Genomic DNA, 6,579 nt, shown 5'->3' with positions numbered 1-6,579 from the left:
CCATAGTTACTGCAGACTCCACAGATCACCAACTCAGTCTCTCAGGCTGAACATTAACTTTAAATGTCCATTGCAGCAAGTGCTCCCTAAATAACCCACACTTTGGCCTAGAACTGGATGTCGTGGGTCCCCAAAATAATCTACAGATAATAATCCGTCTGACTTGACTGAACAGCTCTCTTTTCAAGTTCTACAATTTACCACAACAGTTCACAGAATGCAGGAAGCGCTGTCATTACGTGTCCTGATTCCCTATAAAAGGTAGCCAGCATAAATGACACAAAGGCTCTATCAGATGAAGGGACATACACATCTACCTATCAATTTGTCCATGTGTTCACCTCAACATGGGTCTGTCCATAGAAGGACAGGGTAGCCCTTCTCCATGAAGTTCAGCACAATTCCCAGAGAAAGGTTTTGAATGGGGTTAAACATCTACAGAGTATCACAGACAAACTATTATGTACACAATTCCTGGGGAGACATGAGTCTATTCACCCCAGACAGAAAACAGACAAAAGTAAACACCAAAGTCCAACTTGATGAATCAATGAGCTTTATTGGGGTTACTTATAGGTGAGGGGTTACTTAGAGCAGCAGAAATTATTCAAAGACAGTTTCATGACCAAAAATCCACTCTAACATGGGCAATGGCTCAAAAAAGCTGTAACCCGAAACACATTGCACAGCCTGTAGACATCTCAATGGGTGGGAGTGTTCTTCCCAGGTAATTTGGTTGGTGTGAGTCTCTTCTGGGTTGTGTGCATGCGTGCGTGCTTGTTGAGTGTCTTCTAGGCTGATCAGCTTGTTTAATTGTGTCTCTCAGCTGTCCTTAAGGCCTATATATGTTTATATATGCTTGGAGAGGAAGAGACCTAGTAAATCTGGTCAGTTTCAGGAAATTCCTGAAATCTTTGCATTGTTTACTTCCTGAGTTTAAGGAGATTCCCGGCAGAATGGAATGTTTCACCTCCCATGTTGCCTCACTCACTTACCCAACCCACCTCAAGCAAGGAGCCTGCATGGGTCTGCATCAGGTCTTCTGCATATATTTATAGCTGATAGCTTTGTGTTGTGTGGGATTCCTAGCAGTGGGAGTAGATGTGTCTCTGACTCTTTGTCTGCTGTTGGGATTCTTTTCCTCCTATTGGGTTGTTTTGTCCAGCCTCAACCTGAGGACTTTTGCCTTGTCTTATTGTATCTTGTTTTGTCCTATTGGGCTGGTAACTCCTCGGAGGTCTGCTCTTTTCTGAAGAGGAAATAGAGGGAGAATGGATCTGAGGAGAAAGGAACTAGGGAGGGGAACTGGGAGCAGTAGAGGGAGGGGAAACTGTGGTAGGGATGTAGCATATGAGAGAAGAATTTATATTCAGTTAAAAATTAATTAAATATTGTTTTAAAGAAAAACATCCCTTGTCTTAATGAGCTTTCCTCCAAATTGGAAGGTTTTAAGTTGGAGGAAATTACTATGCAGCACAAACTCTGATAGTCAAAAATATTTCAGGATTCCTAATTTGTGGCTCCAGAATATGGTAAAACATCTCAGCAGCATCCCTAATAGAGTCTAAAGTAACTTCTTATAATCAAACACAACACTCACAGTAAACATATGCCATTCATGTAAACTCAGAAATACGTTTCATAAATAACCTCATACAGGTTCAAACCATATTTTTTCCTCTAAAGGAAAATACTTTTTGGATTTTTATTGGTTCTGGATTCAAAACAGAGCATGAAAATTACGGACCATACCACTCCAGGCTTGCTGAGCACCAGACTATGAACACTATGGTGTCATCACGATACCCCCTCATTCCTTTGACCTCCAGGAGTCATCTTGAACAACAGCAGCGATGTTGCCTGCAAGCTTGTTAGAAGTAAAGAATCTTGGGGTTGGGGATTTAGCTCAGTGGTAGAGCGCTTGCCTAGGAAGCGCAAGGCCCTGGGTTCGATCCCCAGCTCCGAAAAAAAGAACCAAAAAAAAAAAAAAAAAAAAAAGAAGTAAAGAATCTTGGGCCTCACCCTAAAATACTGGATCCCATCAGCTACTTTATATGAATGTCGAAGTCTCTGAAGCACTACTCTAAGAGGCCATTACATCCTCAAGTTGTCATCAATGGCTACTTTTGGGTATGGGAACTACCACATATATTTGTATAGTCATCCCCCGACCCCGTCTTCCTGGCTGTCTCTGTGTGTGTGTGTGTGTGTGTGTGTGTGTGTGTGTGTGTGTGTGTGTGTGTGTGTGTGTGGTGTGTTCACATTTATGTATGTGGATATAGGCCTGTTTGTGTCACAGTGTGTATGCATAGAGGTCAAAGGACAACCTTGGGTGTTAACCCTGGTCTTCCACTTTGCTGGAGATAAGGTTGTCTTAGTCAGTGTTTTATTGCTTCCAAGAGACACCAAGGGCCCCAGCAATTTTTATAAAGGAGAGCACTTAACTGGAGCTGGCTTACAGACAGTTTCAGAGATTTAACTCATTGTCATCACAGGGAGGAGCATGTTCACGTGCAGGCAGAGACGGTGCTGGAGAAGTAGCTGAGAGTTCTTTATCTGGATCCACAGGTTGAGCAGGAGGAGAGACTTTGGGACTGGCTTGGGTTTTTGAAACCTCAAATCCCACCCTGAGAGATGCACTTCTTCCAACAAGGTCACACCTACTCCAACAAGGTCATACCTACTCCAACAAGGTCATACCTCGGAATCCCAAGTATTCAGATACATGAGCCTATTCTTATTCAAGCTACCGCAGGGTCTTTTGTTCCACAGTGTGTACATCCGCCTAGCTGGCCTTTTCCTATCCCTGTCTCCCAGCTCTCTGTAGGATCCCTGGAATGATGGATGATGTGTCCAGCTTTACAAGGTTTTTCAGAGATTCAAACTTAGGTCTTCACAGTTGCAAGACAAATGCCTTACCCACTGAGCCATCTTCCCAACCTCCACCTTCTGTTCTGTTTAATTAGATTCAAGCATGATATATAAAATAGAGATAAAGAAACTGCCTCCACAGTATGACACTCCAAGTCAGAAGTCCACCACCAGGCCTGAGAGCTGGGATTTCTGCCTACTTTACACCTTCATAGTTGCTTAAATGCCCACTCTTGTCAGTACACTAGGACTCCAATGCTGCTTCCCTCCGGTGCCTAGGCCCACTGCTGGGTCTAGTTATCATGCCAGCTGCACTTGCCCTTCAGTTACTTCTTCCCAAATTGCCTTCTGAAACCTGGCTGTAGCCAGAACCCCTCCAGCCACTCCTATCTCTGCGAGAAAAGTGGGTGCACGCCTGTACTACTTTTCTGATTGCTATGACCTGCCAAAGAGCAACAGAAGTGAAGAAGGTTTATGCTGGCTCATGGCTCAAGGGATCCAGTCCATCATGATGGGGAAGGCATGACCGCAGGACCAGCTCCCATCTGTGGTAGCTACAGGGCTGCTTGCTCACATCTCCAGGGACTGAAAGCAGAACAAAGAAACAAGTAGAAAATTATCTGGCTTTCTCCTTTTCCCACTTTAATCCAGTATGGGCCCCTCAGCCTGAGGAATGGAGTCCCCATCTTCCCTCCCTCCTCTGCTAATCCTCTCTAAAAACACCCTCTCAGAAGACATGCGTAAAGATGTGTCTCCTACATGATGATAAATAGAGCCAAACTGACAATTAAGAGTGGCTGTCACAATGCCTGAGCCCATCTGTGGGAATGACTCAAGCATTCTTTCTCAGGATCTCTTTGGTCACCAGGAAAATTACAGGAGAGAAATAAACATTTAGGAAGAAAGCTTTAATCCCATTCCACATGTCATACATTGGTGTCTTTAGCTCCTGTGTGCCCAGCTGAGGTCCAGCTGTGCAGAAACACCACACACTTTTCCATCCGTTTTAAGAAAGTAACTTCGTGGTCCTGAAAGATCTATGCGTGTGCACCATTTCTGGGAGACAAATGTTGTCTTTTCTATCTAATCCTTAGACGTTCTGAGAATTTCTTTCTCGGTTCCCTACAAAAAAAAAACAAAAAACAAAAAAACAAAAAACAAAAAAAAAAAAACAATCTGGATGACCCTTGAAGACACAAGTCACAAAATGATAAAAAAAAAAACAAAAAAAAAAAAAAACCTGTATGGTTTGGGTTAGCTGAGAGCAGTCAGACTCAGTGAGAAAGGACAGAAGGGCAAAGGAGGGGAAATGGGTATAGCGTTAGATGGATGCAGTCTTGGTTTTACAAAATAAACAGGCTCTCGAGATGGTACAGGTGCTGATTTCACAGCACTGTAACATACCTGAGGCCACTGCGCTGGGTACCTAAATGTGGCTAAAGCAGGGGATGGTGTATTTCACCACATGAAAAACGAATACATTGGGAATTTATGAACCACCTCCGAGCAGCGGCAGCAGCAGATACAGAGATGCAGGGAGTGGCATTCGGGAGAAAACCAGGAAGAGATGACTCGTCTCCAATTCACACACACACAAAGAAAAAAAAAACCCACTTTACTCACAGTCAAGGCTGAGTGACTGTGAAGACTAAAGAATTCTGAGAAACAGATGGGCGTGGAGGTGGGGGAGATAAACTAGGAATAATTACCCCTCACAGGAATGCCCCATGTTTCCAAAACATTTAACCCACTGTCATGACAAGCCCGGAGAATGAAGGTCAAGGGTCAGACTCCAGGGCTACAAAGAGGGCCTAGAGCTGAGACAGAAGCTTTCAGAGGTGAACTGCCTTGCCCCAAATTCCAGTTACTAAGGAACAGGGTGGAGATTGGAGATCTCACTTTCTCAACTCCTGTGCTCACCCCCTAGCCAAGGATGACTTAAAACAGAATGAACCTGAAAAAGCCAAAAATAATTCTGTGTTGCGTTAAAGGAAGAACGAATCCCTGTTGGAAATGGACATACAAATATGTATAATTTGAGGGTGTATTTTAAACCTGACAGCATCCTCCATCTCCACCCCTGAAAAGAAAAGTGGGTAAGAACAAAATGTGGGGTGAGAAGTCATCTGACTCACCCATGAGGTGGTGGGGAAGATCTGTAAGCAAACAGCTCCTCGTTTATTTCCAGCACACATCTCCTTCTGCCAGCCCTGGCAGCCAGCCCACCCGTGTGTTGCAGGGGCCTCCTTTGGAGACATGGCCAGAGTCCTATTTTAGGAGGACAGAAGTAGCCTAAATCATGTGGCTGTTAAGCTGGAATTTAAAGAACACACACCCTAAGAGAGGTGGGGCAAGTGAGGGGAGGGGAAGAGAGAAATGGAGACAAAAACAGAGACAGACACAGAGAAAGAGACAGAAAGACCGAGGGAGGAGAAGAGAGGGGGAGGGAGAGGGAGGGAGGATATATGATACTAGACACCACAATGTGCTAGCAGTTGGCCATCTGACGTGTTCCAATCTTGTCTAACCCAGGGAAGCCTTAATATAGTCCCTTTGTCCTGTCCGTTCCGGGAACAGCCAGCAAAATTGCCTGCAAGAAAAAGCACGTGGCCTCAGAGGTGAGCCAGGGACAGCCTCTGAGGTGCCAAGGATTTTTCTGAGCAGACATTGATGGACAGGTCTGTGTGTGCTGGAGAAACCCGTTCCCCTGGCTCGTTGCGGAATTCAGCCCCAGGGGAAGTGAGCTAATGAGTGGGGTGGTTCACCTTCAGCCCAGATGCCTCATAAAATCAACTTGTAAAGCCTAGCTCTGAATACTTTTGCTCACCCAAATGGAGTTCTGTAGGGCTCTGTGGCCTTTCATATTAGAGGGCCCAGAGGCAGTTCTTCCTTTCTCTGGCCTAAGACCAGGGCTAGTGTCCTGAGCCCAACAGCTAATCCAGGCTGTGGTCAAATCTGCTGACAGCAGCCACGGTCTGCCTGCTGCGTGTGCTCCACATCTGGGACTTGTGATTCACCAGTTAGTCTCTCCCCCAAACCTAGTTTTTCATGCAGGCCTGAGCATGCAGGACCCACAGAACCTAAGCTCCAGTGCCTAGACTTGTCTCTCCACCTAAGTACCCAATAGGGATTATTCTTATCTCTGAACAGCCTTCCCCTCCACTTGGGCTCAGTCTGATTCACCAGGGGAATCCCTATCTTGACTTTCTCATTCTGAGCCTGAGTTATGGTGAGAGATTCCTGAATGGGTTCTGTGTCTTCTGGATGCTGTTGGTGTCTATGAGGGCCCTTAAATTTCTGAAACCCCTACCCCCTTCTCGTGCCCACCCCCCCCTTCCCACCCCACTCTCCTCCCTCAGCTTGCCCAGGAGAACCCCAAGTAGCACAATTCTGACAATTCTAGACAATTCTGTTTACCTGGATTTCCTGTTTCTGCTCTCACGTCCTGGGCTCTTAATCCCTTGTCACAGCTGCTTCTGGCCCTTTGGTGACTCTTAAATTTCCCTTTTTAGACCACAGTCTTATCACGTGTTTCTGAGTCAATCTGTTTCTGCACAACAGTTTCCCTGTTGGTCTGCGGTGAGGACTTCATAAATCAGCCAGCCTCTAGGTAGCTCGTAGATAGCTTCCAGTGTCCTGACTCTGTCTCACCCAGCCTTTTGGTTCTCACACTAGGGTTTCCCTGGCCCTGGCCCTGCCTGCTGGCTC

General features: G+C 45.6%; 1 long non-coding RNA gene across 4 annotated transcripts; it reads right to left on the bottom strand.

The window, feature by feature from the left end:
- Positions 1 to 539: 539 nt before the first annotated feature.
- Positions 540 to 6,349, bottom strand: LOC100911864 (uncharacterized). 4 transcript variants are annotated; one of them, XR_015652353.1, is made up of 4 exons: positions 6,289 to 6,349; positions 5,351 to 5,461; positions 5,007 to 5,139; positions 540 to 3,456 (listed from the first exon to the last, which is right to left on the bottom strand). It is a non-coding gene; the product is annotated as an uncharacterized LOC100911864 (long non-coding RNA). The 4 variants fall into 4 exon arrangements; XR_015652354.1 differs by having other exon boundaries at positions 5,354 to 5,461; XR_015652351.1 differs by having other exon boundaries at positions 5,400 to 5,461.
- Between the last annotated feature and the right edge of the window lie 230 nt (positions 6,350 to 6,579).

The sequence above is a fragment of the Rattus norvegicus genome, chromosome 1, assembly GCF_021556685.1.
Source record: "Rattus norvegicus strain SHRSP/BbbUtx chromosome 1, alternate assembly SHRSP_T2T, whole genome shotgun sequence".
Classification (NCBI taxonomy): Eukaryota; Metazoa; Chordata; class Mammalia; order Rodentia; family Muridae; genus Rattus; species Rattus norvegicus.
The sequence above is the reverse complement of the archived record's forward strand: the minus strand, read 5'-3'. Positions and strand labels throughout refer to the sequence as shown.